The 17,330-nt window shown below is 44.6% G+C and overlaps 1 protein-coding gene across 2 annotated transcripts in view; it reads left to right on the forward strand.

Annotated features, from left to right (window-relative positions):
• LOC140430125 (interleukin-6 receptor subunit beta-like) overlaps positions 1 to 17,330 on the forward strand; it is a 548,481-nt gene that overhangs the window by 401,196 nt on the left and 129,955 nt on the right. The gene's annotated exons all lie outside the window — the stretch shown is intronic.

The following is a 17,330-nucleotide window of genomic DNA, read 5'->3' on the forward strand; positions in this document are numbered from 1 at the left end:
TGCTTCCCAACGTATCTCCATAAACTTGCGCATGTGATATCAATAATTCATTCAGGTCAGTCCATTTTTCCTCTGGAAGGTAACTCAACAATTTATCCCATTTTTTAAGAACATCCTCGTTTTCCAATTTAATTTGAGTATGTCAAATTCACAGTCATCTGGATTTGGTCCGTCACTTTGAGTTAGAATCATTAAAACCTCCTCCGTTTGCTCTCCTTCCGTTTAAAGTACCTTTTAAGCATGTTCACATGACACACTCCGTGAGTTTTCCTTCTATCTGGCGTTCTTACTACATAATTCAACAAAGAACAAAGAAATGTACAGCACAGGAGCAGGCCCTTCGGCCCTCCAAGCCCGTGTCGACCATGCTGCCCGACTAAACTACAATCTTCTACACTTCCTGGGTCCGTATCCCTCTATTCTCATCCTATTCATGTATTTGTCAAGATGCCCCTTAAATGTCACTATCGTCCTTGCTTCCACCACCTCCTCCGGTAGCGAGTTCAAGGCACCCACTACCCTCTGCGTAAAAAATTTGCCTCGTACATCTACTCTAAACCTTGCCCCTCTCACCTTAAAACCTATGCCCCCTAGTAATTGACCCCTCTACCCTGGGGAAAAGTCTCTGACTATCCACTCTGTCCATGCCCCTCATAATTTTGCAGACCTCTATCAGATCGCCTCTCAACCTCCGTCATTCCAGTGAGAACAAACCGAGTTTATTCAACCGCTCCTCATAGCTAATGCCCTCCATACCAGGCAACGTTCTGGTAAATCTCTTCTGCACCCTCTCTAAAGCCTCCACATCCTTCTGGTAGTGTGGCGACCAGAATTGAACACTATACTCCAAGTGTGGCCTAACTAAGGTTCTATACAGCTGCAACATGACTTGCCAATTCTTATACTCAATGCCCCGGCCAATGAAGGCAAGCATGCCGTATGCCTTCTTGACTACCTTCTCCACCTTCTCTCACCTCACTTAATTTCCTTTCAATCAGTTAAGGTCCATAAAACCTTGCTTTTAAAGCTTCACCTACCACTGGTAACAATACTAAAACTTTTACCTCCACTGGCAAAACGACGAACTTTGGATTTATTGTCTGCTATCCATTTCACCACATTTTGTGCAACTTTTAAATGTTGTCGAGCCAATTCACCTGCTCTTTTTAATCATTCCCTAAAATTTGACACGTAATCCAAAGATGTAAATTCCGATTTCTCACTCATCAATTTTTCCTTCATCAATTTAAGTGGGCCTCATACAACACAACCAAAAATTAGTTCAAAAGGACTGAATTTGGTTGACAATTAGGTGCATCCCTAATTGCAAACAGTACAAATGGAATTCCGTTATCCCAATCCTCTGGGTAATCTTGACAATAAACGCTCAACACTGTCTTTAATGTCTGATGCCACCTTTCTAACGCTCCCTGCGATTATGGATGATAGGCAGTTGATTTAAATTGATTTATTCCTAAACTATCCATGACTGCTTTGAATAACCTTGAAGTAAAATTTGATTCCTGATCCGATTTTATTTCTGTGGGTAGTCCATATCTAGTAAAGAATTTATGTAACTCCTCCACAATCTTTTTAGCTGTAATATTTTGTACTGAAATGGCCCCTGGAAACCGAGTAGACACATCCATTATAGTCAAAAGATATTGATTCCCACTTTTTAGGAAGCGGTCTTAAGCAATCAATTAAGACCCTTGTAAAAAGTTCCTCAAATGCTGGAATGGGTATTAAGGGCACTGGTTTTATCACTGCTTGAGGTTTCCCTATCACTTGACATGTGTGACATGATCGACAAAATCTTTATGCAGTCCAGGCCATTAAAAATGTTTTTGAATTTTTAGCTTGAGTTTTCCTTACTCCCAGATGACCTCCCACTGGTACCTCATGTGCTACTCGCAACACTTCCCTTCTGTACCCTACCGGCAATATTACTTGATGAACATCTGCCCACTTTTCGTCCGCCTGCATATGTAAAAGTCTCCATTTTCTCATCAAGCCATCATTTTTACAGTAATAACACTCTGGTATACACTCAGATTCTTCTTCCGCGAATGCTTTCTGATTCATCCATTTTATTTCTATATCTTTCTGTTGTAACTCCGCCAATTTTCCTGAACTAAAAATATCCGCCTCATCCTCAACCTGTTCTTGTTGTTTGTCAATCATTTGATCAAAAATCATTTCTGATAATTGCACTTCAACTTTATCTTCACTCTTTGATTTCTCCTCTTGTCTCAACCTGTGACTTTGCGAACTTCTTACTACACAATCCGGAAAAATCCAGGGGTATTCGTCCTTCAACACTTCAGTTGTCTGATTTTCCACTGGCTTATCAACCACAGTAGGCATCACTCCCACCTGCGATCCAGCTATATCATTACCCAAGATAAACTGTATCCCTGGACAAGATAGGTTCTCTATTACTCCTACTACCACTTACCACTCTTCACTGGACTTTCCAACCTTACCTGATATAATGGAACACTACTCCTCTCACCCTGAATTCCGCACATTATCGTCTTTTCTGGCAATATTCTTCCCAAACTACATAACTCCTCATCTCTTGCCATTAATGATTGACTAGCTCCCGTATCTCTTAAAATTGTGACTTCTTTACCAACTCCTCTTGATACGCATGAGTAAACTTTACCCACACAAGTAATTTTTTAAAAGAGATCTGGCACCTTCTTATCAACAACCTCTTGATCAGGCTGTACAATCTTTTGCACCTCCTTCGCTTCACTTGGGCTTTCCTTTACCACTTTAACAAACCCCACTGTCTTCTCCTGTTTTACTACATCAACCTTCCCAGTGCTTTTGTTCAACCACCAACACTGTGACTGTACATGGCCTCGTTTATTACAGTGGAAACTTTTCATCTCCCTTCCACCCTCCTGGACTTCTTTTTTAATCTGAGGTACACTCTCTCCTTATTATCTCCCATCAGATCACCTTTACCTTTACCACTCGACTATTTCTCACATCCCCAGTTTCTATCCCTCACAGGCTGAAACTGATGTCGGAAACCAAGCTCTGATTTATGAACTAATTCATAATCATCTGCCATTTCTGCTGCTAGCCGCGCAATTTTAACCCTTTGCTCTTCCACATGAGTTCTCACTACATCAGGAATTGAATTTTTAAACTCCTCCAAAAGTAAAATTTCTCTGAGAGTTTCATACGTTTGGTCTATTTTCAAAGCCATTATCCACCTATCAAAATTACTCTGTTTGAGCCTTTCAAACTCCATGTATGTTTGACCAAATTTTTTCCTTAAATTTCTAAACCTTTGTCTGTAGGCTTCAGGCACCAGTTCATATGCACTTAAGATGGATTTTTTCACCTCTTCATACATCCCAGATACCTCCTCCGGTAGTGATGCAAACACTTCACTAGCCCTACTGATCAGCTTTGTTTGAATCAGTAATACCCACATGTCCTGTGGCCATTTCATTTGTTTAGCTACCTTCTCAAATGAAATGAAAAAGGCTTCCACCTCCTTCTCATCAAACCTTGGCAATGCTTGGACATATTTAAATAGATCCCCACCAAGCCTTCGACTATGATGCTCTTTCTTACTATCCTCATCACTATCCTCCCACTGTACGTTTCCCTTTACGTCTGCCAATTTTAACTGACTGTTATGTTTCATAGCCATTTTTTGAAGTTCAAACTCTCTCTTTTATTCCCTTTCCTCTCTATCTCTTTCCTTTTGTTCTGCTAGGGCAATTTTTTCTTTGTTTCTTTCTTCTCTCTCCTTTTCTTTTTCCCCGGTCTGTATCTCCCTTTCTCTTTCTCTTTCTCTCATTGCATATTCAAGCTGCATTAATTCTTTTTCATGTTCAAGTTGCTTAATCTGCAACTGGATCTTTGCCATTTCTAATGAGTCAGACTGTATCTCAGGCAATTTTAAATGCTCAGCTACCGCGGTAAGTACCTCATCTTTTTGCATTTTGTCAGGTAATGTTAACTGCAATGTTTTTGCCAAATCTAACCGTCTGCTTTTAGTCTATGTCCGTAAGGTACTGCGTCTGACCGTCTCCACCCCCAAAAACTTCAGAGCCTCTGAAAGAGCCATTGTCCACAACACACTCCCTACTTAAACTATAATATCGCACCTGAAATGCAACCACAATCTGCTCACCCCTTACTGTCTTTAAGTTCACTAAGCCAATTCAATAGATAGACGTTTATCCCGGACGAGCCCCCAATTTGTTATGGGCCAGGGTTTAGAGAACCCCAAAGTGTATCATGGAGTTCACCTGACCCACAACTTTTAATAGATTGTGGTATGGGGAGCACACAGCCCACTCTACAGGTGTGGTACAGCAGAATTGGAAAAGTATTTTTTAAAGCAAAACAATGTTTATTCTATAAACTCAAGTTAACCTTTTTGAAACATACAGTGAACATCTTAGCAACCATTAATTCAAATACAACCCCCAAAGAATACAACACCAAGTAATCCTTAAGCTGTCCTTTTAACATCCATAAGACTTGAAAAAAAACTTTTAACAGAAGCACATCAGGCTAAAGTCACTACTGAGAGCAGTTATTAGTTTTAAATCAGCAAAGGATCGATTTACAGTATTTAGATTACAGAGAGAGAGATTAATACACCTTCTGGCTGTGACTGCACCTATCCAGCTCTGAACATGAAACTAAACCACACCCTGCAGCAAGCAGACTAAAATGAAAGTAAAAAGCTGACAGGCAGCCCAGCTCCTCCCACACTCTGACATTAATGATAAACACCCATTTGTTAAAGGTACTCTCACATGACATTTTTTCCCCATAGAATTTACAGTGCAGAAGGAGGCCATCCAGCCCATCGAATCTGCACTGGCTCTTGGAAAGAGCACCCTACCCAACCGCACACCTTCACCCTATCCCCATAACCTAGTAACCCCAACCAACACTAAGGGCAATTTTGGACACTAAGGGCAATTTAACATGGCCAATCCACCTAACCTGCACATCTTTGGACTGTGGGAGGAAACCGGAGCACCTGGAGGAAACCCACGCACACACGGGGCGAACGTGCAGACTCCACACAGACAGTGACCCAAGCTGGGAATCGAACCTGGGACCCTGGAGCTGTGATGCGATTATGCTAACCACTATGCTACCGTGCTGCCTTAACATCTGTAACTAGTGGTGTTCCACAGGGGTCAGAGTTGTTGTTTGATGTATAAATGATCTGGAGGAAAATGTAGATGGTCTGATTCGCAAGTTTGCAGATGACACTAAGATAGGTGGAGTTGCAAATAATGGAGGGGACTGTCAGAGAATACAGCAGAATATAGATAGATTGGAGAGTTGGGCAGAGAAATGGAAGATGGAGTTCAATCTGGACAAAATGCAAGGTGGTGCATTTTGGAAGATCAAATTCAGATGTGAATTATCTCCTAAATAGCAGAACCCTTCAGGGCATTGACGTTCAGGGGCATTGGGTGTTCAGGTCCATAGTTCCATGAAATTGGATAAGGTAGTGAAGAAGGCATATGGCATGCTTGCCTGCATTGGCCGGGGCATTGAGTACAATAGTTGGTAGGTCATGTTACACATTTGGAATATGACATGCAGTTCCGGTACCAGAAGGACGTGGATGCTTTGGAGAGAGTGCAAAGAAGGTTTACCAGGATGTTGCCTGGTCTGGAGTCTATTAGCTATGAGGAGAGGTTGAGTAAACTCGGATTGTTTTTGTTGGAAAGACGGAGGCTGAAGGGAGACCTGATTGAGGTCTACAAAATTACAAGCGGTATAAGATCATAAGACAGAGCAGAATTAGGCCACTTGGCCAATCGAGTCTGCTCCGCCATTCAATCATGGCTGATATTTTCTCATCCCCATTCTCCTGCCTTTTCCCCATAACTCCTGATCCCCTTATTAATCAAGAACCTATCTATCTCTGTCTTAAAGATACTCAGTGATTTGGCCTCCACAGCCTTCTGTGGCAAAGAGTTCCACAGATTCACCACCCTCCGGCTGAAGAAATTCCTCCTCATCTCTGTTTTAAAGGATCGTCCGTTTAGTCTGAGGTGGTGTTCTCTGGTTCTAGTTTTTCCTCCAAGTGGAAACATCCTCTCCACGTCCATACTATCCAGGCCTCGCAGTATCCTTTAAGTTTCAATATGAACCCCCCTCAGCCTTCTAAACTCCAACGAGTACAGACCGAGAGTCCTCAACCGTTCCTCATACGACAAGTTCTTCATTCCAGGGATCATTCTTGTGAACCTCCTCTGGACCCTTTCCAAGGCCCGCACATTTTTCCTTAGATACGGGGCCCAAAACTGCTCACAATACTACAAATGAGATCTGACCGGAGCATTATACAGCCTCAGAAGTACATCCCTGGTCTTGTATTCTAGAGTACAGGTATAGACAGGGTGAATAGTCAGGAGCATTTTCCCAGGGTGGAAGACACAATTACAAGGGGGCACAGGTTCAAGGTGAGAGGGGGAAAGTTTAGGGGAGATATGCGGGGAAAGCTTTTCACGCAGAGAGTGGTGAGTGCCTGGAATGTGTTGCCAGTGGAGGTGGGGAGGCATGCACGATAGTACCATTTGAGATATATCTTGATATACTCATGAACGGGTGGGAAATGGAGGAATACAGATCATTTCAGATCAACATCCTGGTAAACCTTCTTTGCACTCTCTCCAAAGCATCCACGTCCTTCTGGTACCGGAACTGCATGTCATATTCGGCACAACATCGTGGGCCGAAGGGCCTGTTCTGTGCTGTATTTTCTATTTGGACAATAGGTAGTAGGTCTAAATACGGAATCTGGATCAGTGTAGGCTTGGCGGGCCAAAGGGCCTGCCCCTGTGTTGTAATGTTCTTTGTTGTTCATCCAGGCAAGTGGAGACAATTCGGGAGGGAATTGAATTGGAAATCCTCAAAGTCAGCTCTGGACTCCATGAAGTTTGGGCATCGAATCAAGCACGTGCAAATAAACAAAAATTGAAAATGCTGGAAAGATTCAGCAGGCCTGGCAGCATTTGTGGAGCAGAAATAGAATTAAGGGTTTTCAGTCCATCTGACTCAGCTTCAAAGAAATCTCTAATTGATTACCACCTACAGTCCTCCTATCACCCTCCCTGTCTCGGATGTATCTGTCCATGATTGTATAGGTCAGGATGACTACTTTGCATCTTTGTGGATACTATCAATGTGCCAAAAGAATGGGTTCAGAACAGATCTGGTACCTCAAATCTGGGCATTCATATGGTGCTGTGGGCCAGCAGCAGCAGCAGAATTAGATGCCACCACAATTTTTAACCTCATAGTTCAGCATACCTCCACTCTACCATTACTATCAACATAAGTTCAATGAGGAGAGTAGTATGCCTGGATAATTACAAATGAGGTATCAATCTGATGAAATTACAACACATGGATGTCAAACGGTGGAAGCAGCATGCGATAAACAAAACTAAGTGATACCATAACCAACGGATCAGATCAAAACTCTGCAGTCATGAATGTAGTGGTCCATTAAACAACTAATGTGGAGGAGGAGGCCCCATAAATATTCCAATACTGAATGAAAGGGGTGCCTAGCACATAAGCACAAAACACAATGTTGAAGGATATGCAACCAGCTTTAGCTAATGTGTCAAGTGGATGATCCAACGCCACCTGCGATATAACTGAACAGATTAACATTGAGAGGGAGGAGATATTCGAAATTTGAAAGTGATAAATCCCCGGGCCCAGATTAGATGCTGCTGTGGGAGGCAAGGGAGGAGATTGTAGTGGGGTGAATGCTAATTTTTAAATCCTGTCTAGTACCTCTAGGGGAGGTGCCAGAGGATTGAAGGACAACTAATTTGGTTTCATTCTTCAAGTTGGGAAAACACAGGAAATTACACATCAGTGAGTCCAGTCGGGGGCCGCTCTATGTGCCGACCCGCCGATTCATGGCCCGGGGTGGGCCAAGCGGCCATCGGAAAAAAGCTGAGTCTCGCCGGCGCCATCCACACCTGCTGTCAGCCGGCGGGAACTCGGCGTGGAAGGGTTGGGGGGGGCGGCCTGTGGGGGGTAGTGATGGGGAGGAGGGGGGGTGCGGGGGGTCCGACCCCGGGGGAGGCCTCCGATGTGATCTGGCCCATGATCGGGGCCCATCGATCGGTGGGCCGGCCTCTCTGACTGGGGCCTCCTTTCTTCCGCTCCGGCCCCTGTAGCCCTGCACCATGTTGCGTCGGGGCCGGCATGCTGAAGGAAGCCACTGCGCATGCATGGATCCCGTGGCACCCAGTTGACGCTGGGATCAGCAGCTGGAGTGACGTGGGCTGCTCCAATACCGTGCTGACCCCCTGTAGGGGCCAGAATTGCTGCTCCTGAGGCCGTGTTGATGCCGTCGATGGTGTTTCAGGTGGCGTCAACACTTAGCCTCAGGATCACAGAATCCCGCCCAGTTCTCACAAATTTGATTACATTTTATGAGAAGGTGACTAGGTCTGTAGTTGAGGGCAGTGCAGTGGACGTATGCGATCTATGTGGACTTCAGTAAAGCTTTTGATAAGGTCCCACATGGGAGACTGATCACGAAGGTAAGAGCCTATGGGATCCAGGGCAATTTAGCAAAATTGGTTTTGTGGCAGTAGGCCGAGGTTGATGGAATTGATTTGATGTTTGATGATGAATTGATTTGATTTGATTTGATTGCTGGGATCTTTGCTCTTTGTAGTATATATTAATGATCTGGATGTGAATGTGGAAGATATGATCAGTAAGTTCGCAGATCACACAAAAATTGGTGGTATGGTAAATAGCGAGGTGGAAAGCTTTAGATTTCAGGGCGAGATTTGATGGTTGCATGGTGGCACAGTGGTTAACACTGCAGCGTCACAGTGCTAGGGACCTGGGTTCGATTCCATACATGGGTCTGTGTGGAGTTTATACATTCTGCCCGTGTCTTTGTGAGTTTCCTCCGGATGCTCCAGTTTCCTCCCACAGTCCAATGATGCGCAGGTTAGATGAATTGGCCATGCTAAGTTGCCCCTTAGTGCCCAGGGACGTGAAGGTTAGGTTATGGGGATAGGCAGGGGAGTGGACCTGGATAGAGTGCTCTTTCGGAGGGTTGGTACAGACTCAATGGGTTGAATGGCCTCCTTCTGCACTGTAGGGATTCTATGAAATTCTCTATTAAAAATAATATAGACTGGCTGGTCAGATGGGCGAAACAGTGACAATTAGAATTTAACCCTGAAAAGTGTGAAGTGATGAAGTGAGGGCAGCAAGGCAAGGGAATATACAATGAATAGTAGCAGGCTAGGAAGTACAAAGAACCTGAGGGACTTTGGGGTGCATGTCTAAAGATCCCTGAAGACAGCAGGACAGGTCAAGAATGTGGTTCAGAAGAAATATGGGATACTTGCCTTTATTTGCCAAGGCAAAGAATATAAGAACAGGGAGGTTATGATGAAGCTGTATAAAATGTTGGTTAGGCCTCAGCTAGAGTTCTGGAATCCACATTATAGGAAGGATATGCTTGCACTGGAATGGGTGCAGCGGAGATTCACCAGGATGTTGCTTGGGCTAGAGCATTTCAGCTATGAAGAGAGGCTCGTTAGTCTGGGGTTGTTTTCCTTAAAGCAGAGAAGGCTGAGGGGGGTGGGGGTGGGGACCTGGTTGAGGTAAATAAAATTATGAGGGACATAGATAGAATCATAGAATCTCCGCTGCTTTCTATAGGTGTGTCAGGAATAAGCGAATGACTAGGGAAAGAGTAGGACCAGTCAAGGACAGGGATGGGAAGTTGTGTGTGGAGTCTGAAGAGATAGGCGAGATACTAAATGAATATTTTTCGTCAGTATTCACTCAGGAAAAAGATAATGTTGTGGAGGAGAATGCTGAGACCCAGGCTAATAGAATAGATGGCATTGAGGTACGTAGGGAAGAGGTGTTGGCAATTCTGGACAGGCTGAAAATAGATAAGTCCCCGGGTCCTGATGGGATTTATCCTAGGATTCTCTGGGAGGCCAGGGAAGAGATTGCTGGACCTTTGGCTTTGATTTTTATGTCATCATTGGCTACAGGAATAGTGCCAGAGGACTGGAGGATAGCAAATGTGGTCCCTTTGTTCAAAAAGGGGAGCAGAGACAACCCCGGCAACTATAGACCGGTGAGCCTCACGTCTGTAGTGGGTAAAGTCTTGGAGGGGATTATAAGAGACAAGATTTATAATCATCTAGATAGGAATAATATGATCAGGGATAGTCAGCATGGCTTTGTGAAGGGTAGGTCATGCCTCACAAACCTTATCGAGTTCTTTGAGAAGGTGACTGAACAGGTAGACGAGGGTAGAGCAGTTGATGTGGTGTATATGGATTTCAGTAAAGCGTTTGATAAGGTTCCCCGCGGTAGGCTATTGCAGAAAATACAGAGGCTGGGGATTGAGGGTGATTTAGAGATGTGGATCAGAAATTGGCTAGCTGAAAGAAGACAGAGGGTGGTGGTTGATGGGAAATGTTCAGAATGGAGTTCAGTTACAAGTGGAGTACCACAAGGATCTGTTCTGGGGCCGTTGCTGTTTGTCATTTTTATCAATGACCTAGAGGAAGGCGCAGAAGGGTGGGTGAGTAAATCTGCAGACGATACTAAAGTCGGTAGTGTTGTCGATAGTGTGGAAGGATGTAGCAGGTTACAGAGGGATATAGATAAGCTGCAGAGCTGGGCTGAGAGGTGGCAAATGGAGTTTAATGTAGAGAAGTGTGAGGTGATTCACTTTGGAAGGAATAACAGGAATGTGGAATATTTGGCTAATGGTAAAGTTCTTGGAAGTGTGGATGAGCAGAGGGATCTAGGTGTCCATGTACATAGATCCCTGAAAGTTGCCACCCAGGTTGATAGGGTTGTGAAGAAGACCTGTGGAGTGTTGGCCTTTATTGGTAGAGGGATTGAGTTCCGGAGTCAGGAGGTCATGTTGCAGCTGTACAGAACTCTGGTACGGCCGCATTTGGAGTATTGCGTACAGTTCTGGTCACCGCATTATAGGAAGGACGTGGAGGCTTTGGAGCGGGTGCAGAGGAGATTTACCAGGATGTTGCCTGGTATGGAGGGAAAATCTTATGAGGAAAGGCTGAAGGACTTGAGGTTGTTTTCGTTGGAGAGAAGAAGGTTAAGAGGAGACTTAATAGAGGCATACAAAATGATCAGGGGGTTAGATAGGGTGGACAGTGAGAGCCTTCTCCCGCAGATGGAAATGGCTGGCACGAGGGGATATAGCTTTAAACTGAGGGGGTAATAGATATAGGACAGAGGTCAGAGGTAGGTTCTTTACGCAAAGAGTAGTGAGGCCGTGGAATGCCCTACCTGCTACAGTAGTGAACTCGCCAACATTGAGGGCATTTAAAAGTTTATTGGATAAACATATGGATGATAATGGCATAGTGTAGGTTAGATGGCTTTTGTTTCGGTGCAACATCGTGGGCCGAAGGGCCTGTACTGCGCTGTATCATTCTATGTTCTATGTTCTATGCTGTATCGAGACAGGCCTTGCGGCCCAAACTGGTTCATGCCAACTAAAAAGCCCATCTAAGCTAACCCCATTTGCCTGCATTTGGCCCATATCCCTCTAAACCTTTCCTATCCATGTATGTGTCCAAATGCCTTTTGAATGTTGTCAATGTCCCTGCCTCAACCACTTCCTCCGGCAGCTCATTCCATATATGTAGCACCCTCTGTGCATATAAGTTCAAAGGCCTTACTGAAGTCCAGAAAGACTATGTCTACCGCCCTGCCCTCATCAACCTTCCCAGTCACTCCATCAAAGAACTCTAACAAATTTGTAAGGGTAGATAGGAAGAAACATTTCCCCTTAGAAGAGGGGTCAATAACCAGAGGGTATGCATTCCAGGTAAGGAGCAGGAGATTTAGAGAGGATTTGAGGAAGATCTTTTTCACCCAGAGATTGGTGGGAATCTGGAAATCACTGCCTGAAAGGATGGCCATAATCTTTAAGAAGTATTTAGATGGGCACTTGAAACTGCATTGCATACAAGGCTATGAGCCAAGTGCTGGAAAATGCAATTAGAGTAGATCAATCATAGAATAATAGAATCCCTACGGTACAGAAGGAGGCCATTCAGCCCATCGAGTCTGCACCGACCTCTGAAAGAGCACATTCCCAGGCCCAATCCCTTGCCTAGAATGCATATAACCTGTACATCTTTGGACTGCTGGAGGAAACTGGAGCACCCAGAGGAAACCCACGCAGACATGGGTAGAAAGTCGAAACTCCATACCGACAGTCATCCAAGGCCCTGGCGCTGTGAGGCAGGGGAGTGGACCTGGATAGAGTGCTCTTTTGGAGAGTCAGTACAGACTCAATGGGTTGAGTCTGGTGTTAATGACAATATCGGCTGTTGTTCTGATGACTTGTCCTGCATGACCGGCCATGTCTCCAGCTGAGCTTTGCCAGTACAGTGACAACACTGGTATCCATCCAACAATATAAAAAATTGCCCAGGTATATCCCATCCACAAAAGCAGCACAAATCCAACTCAACTGATGACCACCTGTCTATTTTTGATTGTCAGCAGACTGGTGGAAGGGATCATCAACAGCCCAATCAAATCGCACTTACTCAGCAATAACCTTTTAATTTTTTTTTTTAAACAGGATGTGGGCTTCGCATTCTAGGCCAGCATTTATTGCCCATCCCTAATTGCCCTTGGGAAGGTGGTGGTGAGCCGCTTTCTTGAGTTACTGCAGTCTATTTATGTAGGTACACCCACCATGCTGTTAGGAAGAGAGTTCTAGGATTTTGACCCAGTGACAGTGAAGGAATAGTGATATATTTCCAAGTCAGGATGGTCAGTGAGGAGGAAGGGAACCTCTAGGTGGTGGGGTTCCCAGGTATCTGCTGCTCTTGTTCTTCTAGATGGCTGTGGGTTTGGAAGGTGCAGCCTAAGGAACCTTGGTGAGTTCCTGTAGTACACCTTGTAGATGGTACAGGTAATGATATGTATATATGTAGACAAGTAAAGGGTTAATTATTACATCTCAGTGTAATACAAACACTAGAGGGTACCACTCGTTCCCAGTATAAATATAAGAATTCAGGGAATCTTGGGTACTAGTCAGTTGAGTGTCAGCAGAGAGAGAGATAGATCACAGCATAGTTAAGATTAGATAGAAGCAGCACGTGTAATTTAATTAAGTATTATTAAATATAGTTTAATTTATTAATAGTTATAGTTCTGTGGAGTGTGCAAACTCAATATTAATTAATCGTTCTTCAATAAATCAGCTTTGCTTTAAGTTAGAGGTTGGTGGTTTCTTTAAAATCACACCATCAGACCATTCTGGATTATGAAGCAAAGAGTAACGATATATTACCAAAGAGTAATATAACAGTACACACGGCTGCTGCTGTGCATCGGCGGTGGAGGGAGTGAATATTTTTGGAAGGGGTGCCAATCAAGCAGGCTGTTTAGTCTTGGATGGTGTCAAGATTCTTGAGTGTTGTTGGACCTGAACTCATCCAGGCAACTGGGAAGTATTTCATCACACTTGGGACTTGTGCCTTGTAGGTGGTAGGCAGGCTTTCGGGAGTGAGTTACTTGCCGGAGGATTCCTGGCCTCTGATCTGCTTTTGTAGTCACATTATTTATACGGCTAGTCCAGTTCAGTTTCTGATCAATGGTAACCCTCCCAGGATGTTGATAGTGGGGGATTGGCTGAAGCTGCCCCCACCCTAATTGCTGAGAGGCAGTTATCTGGCAGTCACCTGAGGCCTGTTAAGGGGCACAAAGGTACACATTGTATTCTTCTCATTGAAGTTTTAGTGTGAGTCAGCCTATAAAAGAAAGCGCACATTAGTAAGCATTGCGCAGGTCAAGGAGACACAGCCTGAGTGAGTGAGACACAGACAGAGTGAGAATTTGGTAATTTGGTGCAGTGAGGTAATTCGGTGAAGAGTGGGAGAAGGTGCTTTTTCTCGACTGTTTTGTTCTCTCTCTTTCTCCGGGCCTAATTTCGGGAGCTGTTCAGAGGAGGAGCAGTCTCTGTGAGTATAAAAACCGAACGGTAACTTCGTTTTCCAGTTTTTTTTTTTCAAAAGTGACGTCAGAGGGAAGCTGTGATCTGATTGGTTGATAGCAAATCTGCCCCAAATTAAAAAAAAAACACAGCTGAACTCGTAAACTTAAATTAAACTAATTAATTAATTAGTGATGGCTGGTCAGGTGATGTGCTTGAGCTGCTTGATGTGGGAGCTGGCAGATCCCATTGTGAGCTGCAGCGACCACATCTGCAGTAAGTGCTGGCTGCTCGAAGAGCTCCGGCTCAGAGTTGATGAGCTGGAGTCTGAGCTTCAAACACTGAGGCACATCCGGGAGGGGGAGACTTACCTGGACACTGTGTTTCAGGAGGCAATCACACCCGTCAGAGAAAGTAGTTTAAATCCTGCCAGTGGCCAGGGACAGCAGGGTGTGACTGCAAGTCAGGCAGGTAAAGGGAACCAGCAGTCAGGAACTCAGGAGCCTCAGCCCTTGACCCTGTCCAACAGGTATGAGGCTCTTGCTCCCTGTGTGAATGGCGAACAGGGCAGCAGGAAGGATGAGTCAGCTGACCAAGGCACCATGGTTCAGCAGGCCATTCAAGGGGAGGGAGTAAATAGGCAAGTTGTAGTTGTAGGGGATTCTATTATCAGGGGGATAGATAGTATCCTTTGTGAGCAGGATAAAGAGTCCCGCATGGTATGTTGTCTGCCCGGTGCTAGGGTGCGGGACATCTCTGACCGGCTTGAAAGGATACTGGAGAGGGAGGGGAAGGATCCAGTTGTTGTGGTCCATGTCGGTACCAACAACATAGGCAAGTCTAGAAAAGAGGACCTGTTTAGAGATTATAAAGAGCTAGGATTCAAATTAAAAAACAGGTCCTCAAGGGTCATAATCTCCGAATTACTGCCCGAGCCACGTGCAAATTGGCATAGGGAGGCAAGAATAAGGGAAGTTAACACGTGGCTGAAAGAGTGGTGTGGGAAAGAGGGGTTCATTTTCATGGGACACTGGCATCAGTTTTGGGACAGGGGGGACCTATACCGTTGGGATGGTCTCCACCTGAACCGAGCTGGGACCAGTGTTCTGGCGAAAAGAGTGAATAGGGTGGTCAATAGGACTTTAAACTAAAGATTGGGGGGGAAGGGAAAGTCATGGAACCAAGAGGTGAAGTAATCAGTGGGAAGCGTAGCTGCTTAGGAATACAAAAAAGCACGAAAAGACAAAACTCAGGAGAGGTTACGATAGTCCCCATCCCACAAAATATGGCAGTGTATGGAAAGGCTCAGTAAACCAAGGTCCACCACACTAAGAAAACAAAAAGGGACGGTCAATAGAGAATTAAAGGTGCTATATTTAAATGCGCGCAGTGTACGGAACAAGGTAGATGAGCTTGTGGCCCAGATTGTGACTGGCAGGCATGACAGAGAATTGGTTGCAGGGGGTTCAGGACTGGCATTTAAACATCCAGGGATTCACAACCTATCGAAAAGACAGAGAGGTGGGCAGAGGGGGCGGGCTTGCTTTGTTAGTTAGGAATGAAATTAAATCAATAGCACTAAACGACATAGGGTCAGATGATGTGGAGTCTGTGTGGGTAGAGTTGAGGAACCACAAAGGCAAAAAAAACATAATGGGAGTTATGTACAGGCCTCCTAACAGGACCAGGGGCACAAAATGCACCATGAAATAGAAAGTGCATGTCAGAAAGGCAAGGTCACAGTGATCATGGGGGACTTCAATATGCAGGTGGACTGGATAAATAATGCTGCCAGTGGACCCAAGGAAAGGGAATTAATTGAATGTTTACAGGAGGGCTTTTTGGAACAGCTTGTGATGGAGCCCACGAGGGAACAGGCCATTCTGGACTGAGTGTTATGTCATGAGCCAGACTTGATTAAAGATCTTAAAGTAAGGGAGCACTTTGGAGGCAGTGATCATAATATGGTAGAATTCAATCTCCAATTTGAAAGAAAGAAGGTAGAATCAGATGTAAAGGTGTTACAGTTAAATAAAGGTAACTACAGGGGCATGAGGGAGGAACTGACGAAAATCGACTGGGAGCAGAGCCTAGTGGGAAAGACAGTAGAACAGCAATGGCAGGAGTTTCTGGGAGTAATTGAGGACACAGTACAGAGGTTCATCCCAAAGAAAAGAAAGGTTATCAGAGGGGGGATTAGGCAGCCATGGCTTATAAATGAAGTTAGGGAATGCATCAAAGCAAAAGAGAAAGTCTATAATGTGGCAAAGAGTAGTGGGAAGTCAGAAGATTGGGAAGGCTACAAAAACAAACAGAGGATAACAAAGAGAGAAATAAGGAAAGAGAGGATCAATTATGAAGGTAGGCTAGCCAGTAACATTAGGAATGATAGTAAAAGTTTATTTCAATACATTAAAAACAAACAGGAGGCAAAAGTAGACATTGGGCTGCTCCAAAATGACGCTGGTAATCTAGTGATAGGAGGCAAGGAAATAGCTGAGGAACTAAATAAGTACTTTGCGTCAGTCTTCACAGTAGAAGACATGAGTAATATCCCAACAATTCTGGAGAGTCAGGCGGCAGAGTTGAATATGGTAGCCATCACAAAGGAGAAAGTACTAGAGAAACTAAGAGGTCTAAAAATTGATAAATCTCCAGGCCCAGATGGGCTACATCCTAGAGTTCTAAAGGAGATAGCTGAAGAAATAGTGGAGGCGTTAGTTATGATCTTTCAAAAGTCACTGGAGTCAGGGAAAGTCCCAGAGGATTGGAAAATCGCTGTAGTAAACCCCCTGTTCAGGAAGGGAACAAGGAAAAAGATGGAAAATTATAGGCCAATTAGCCTAACCTCGTTTATTGGCAAGATTCTAGAATCTTAAGGATGAGATTTCTAAATTCTTGGAAGTGCAGGGTCGGATTAGGACAAGTCAGCATGGATTTAGTAAGGGGAGGTCGTGCCTGACAAACCTGTTAGAGTTCTTTGAAGAGATAACAAATAGGTTAGACCAAGGAGAGCCAATGGATGTTATCTATCTTGACTTCCAAAAGGCCTTTGATAAGGTGCCTCACGGGGGACTGCTGAGTAAAATAAGGGCCCATGGTATTCGAGGCAATGTACTAACATGGATTGACGATTGGCTGTCAGGCAGAAGGCAGAGAGTTGGGATAAAAGGTTCTTTTTCGGAATGGCATCCGGTGACGAGTGGTGTCCCGCAGGGTTCAGTGTTGGGGTCACAGCTGTTCTCTTTATATATTAACGATCTAGATGACAGGACTGGGGGCATTCTGGCTAAGTTTGCCGATGATACAAAGATAGGTG

The sequence above is a fragment of the Scyliorhinus torazame genome, chromosome 1 (genome assembly GCF_047496885.1).
Source record: "Scyliorhinus torazame isolate Kashiwa2021f chromosome 1, sScyTor2.1, whole genome shotgun sequence".
Taxonomy (NCBI): Eukaryota; Metazoa; Chordata; class Chondrichthyes; order Carcharhiniformes; family Scyliorhinidae; genus Scyliorhinus; species Scyliorhinus torazame.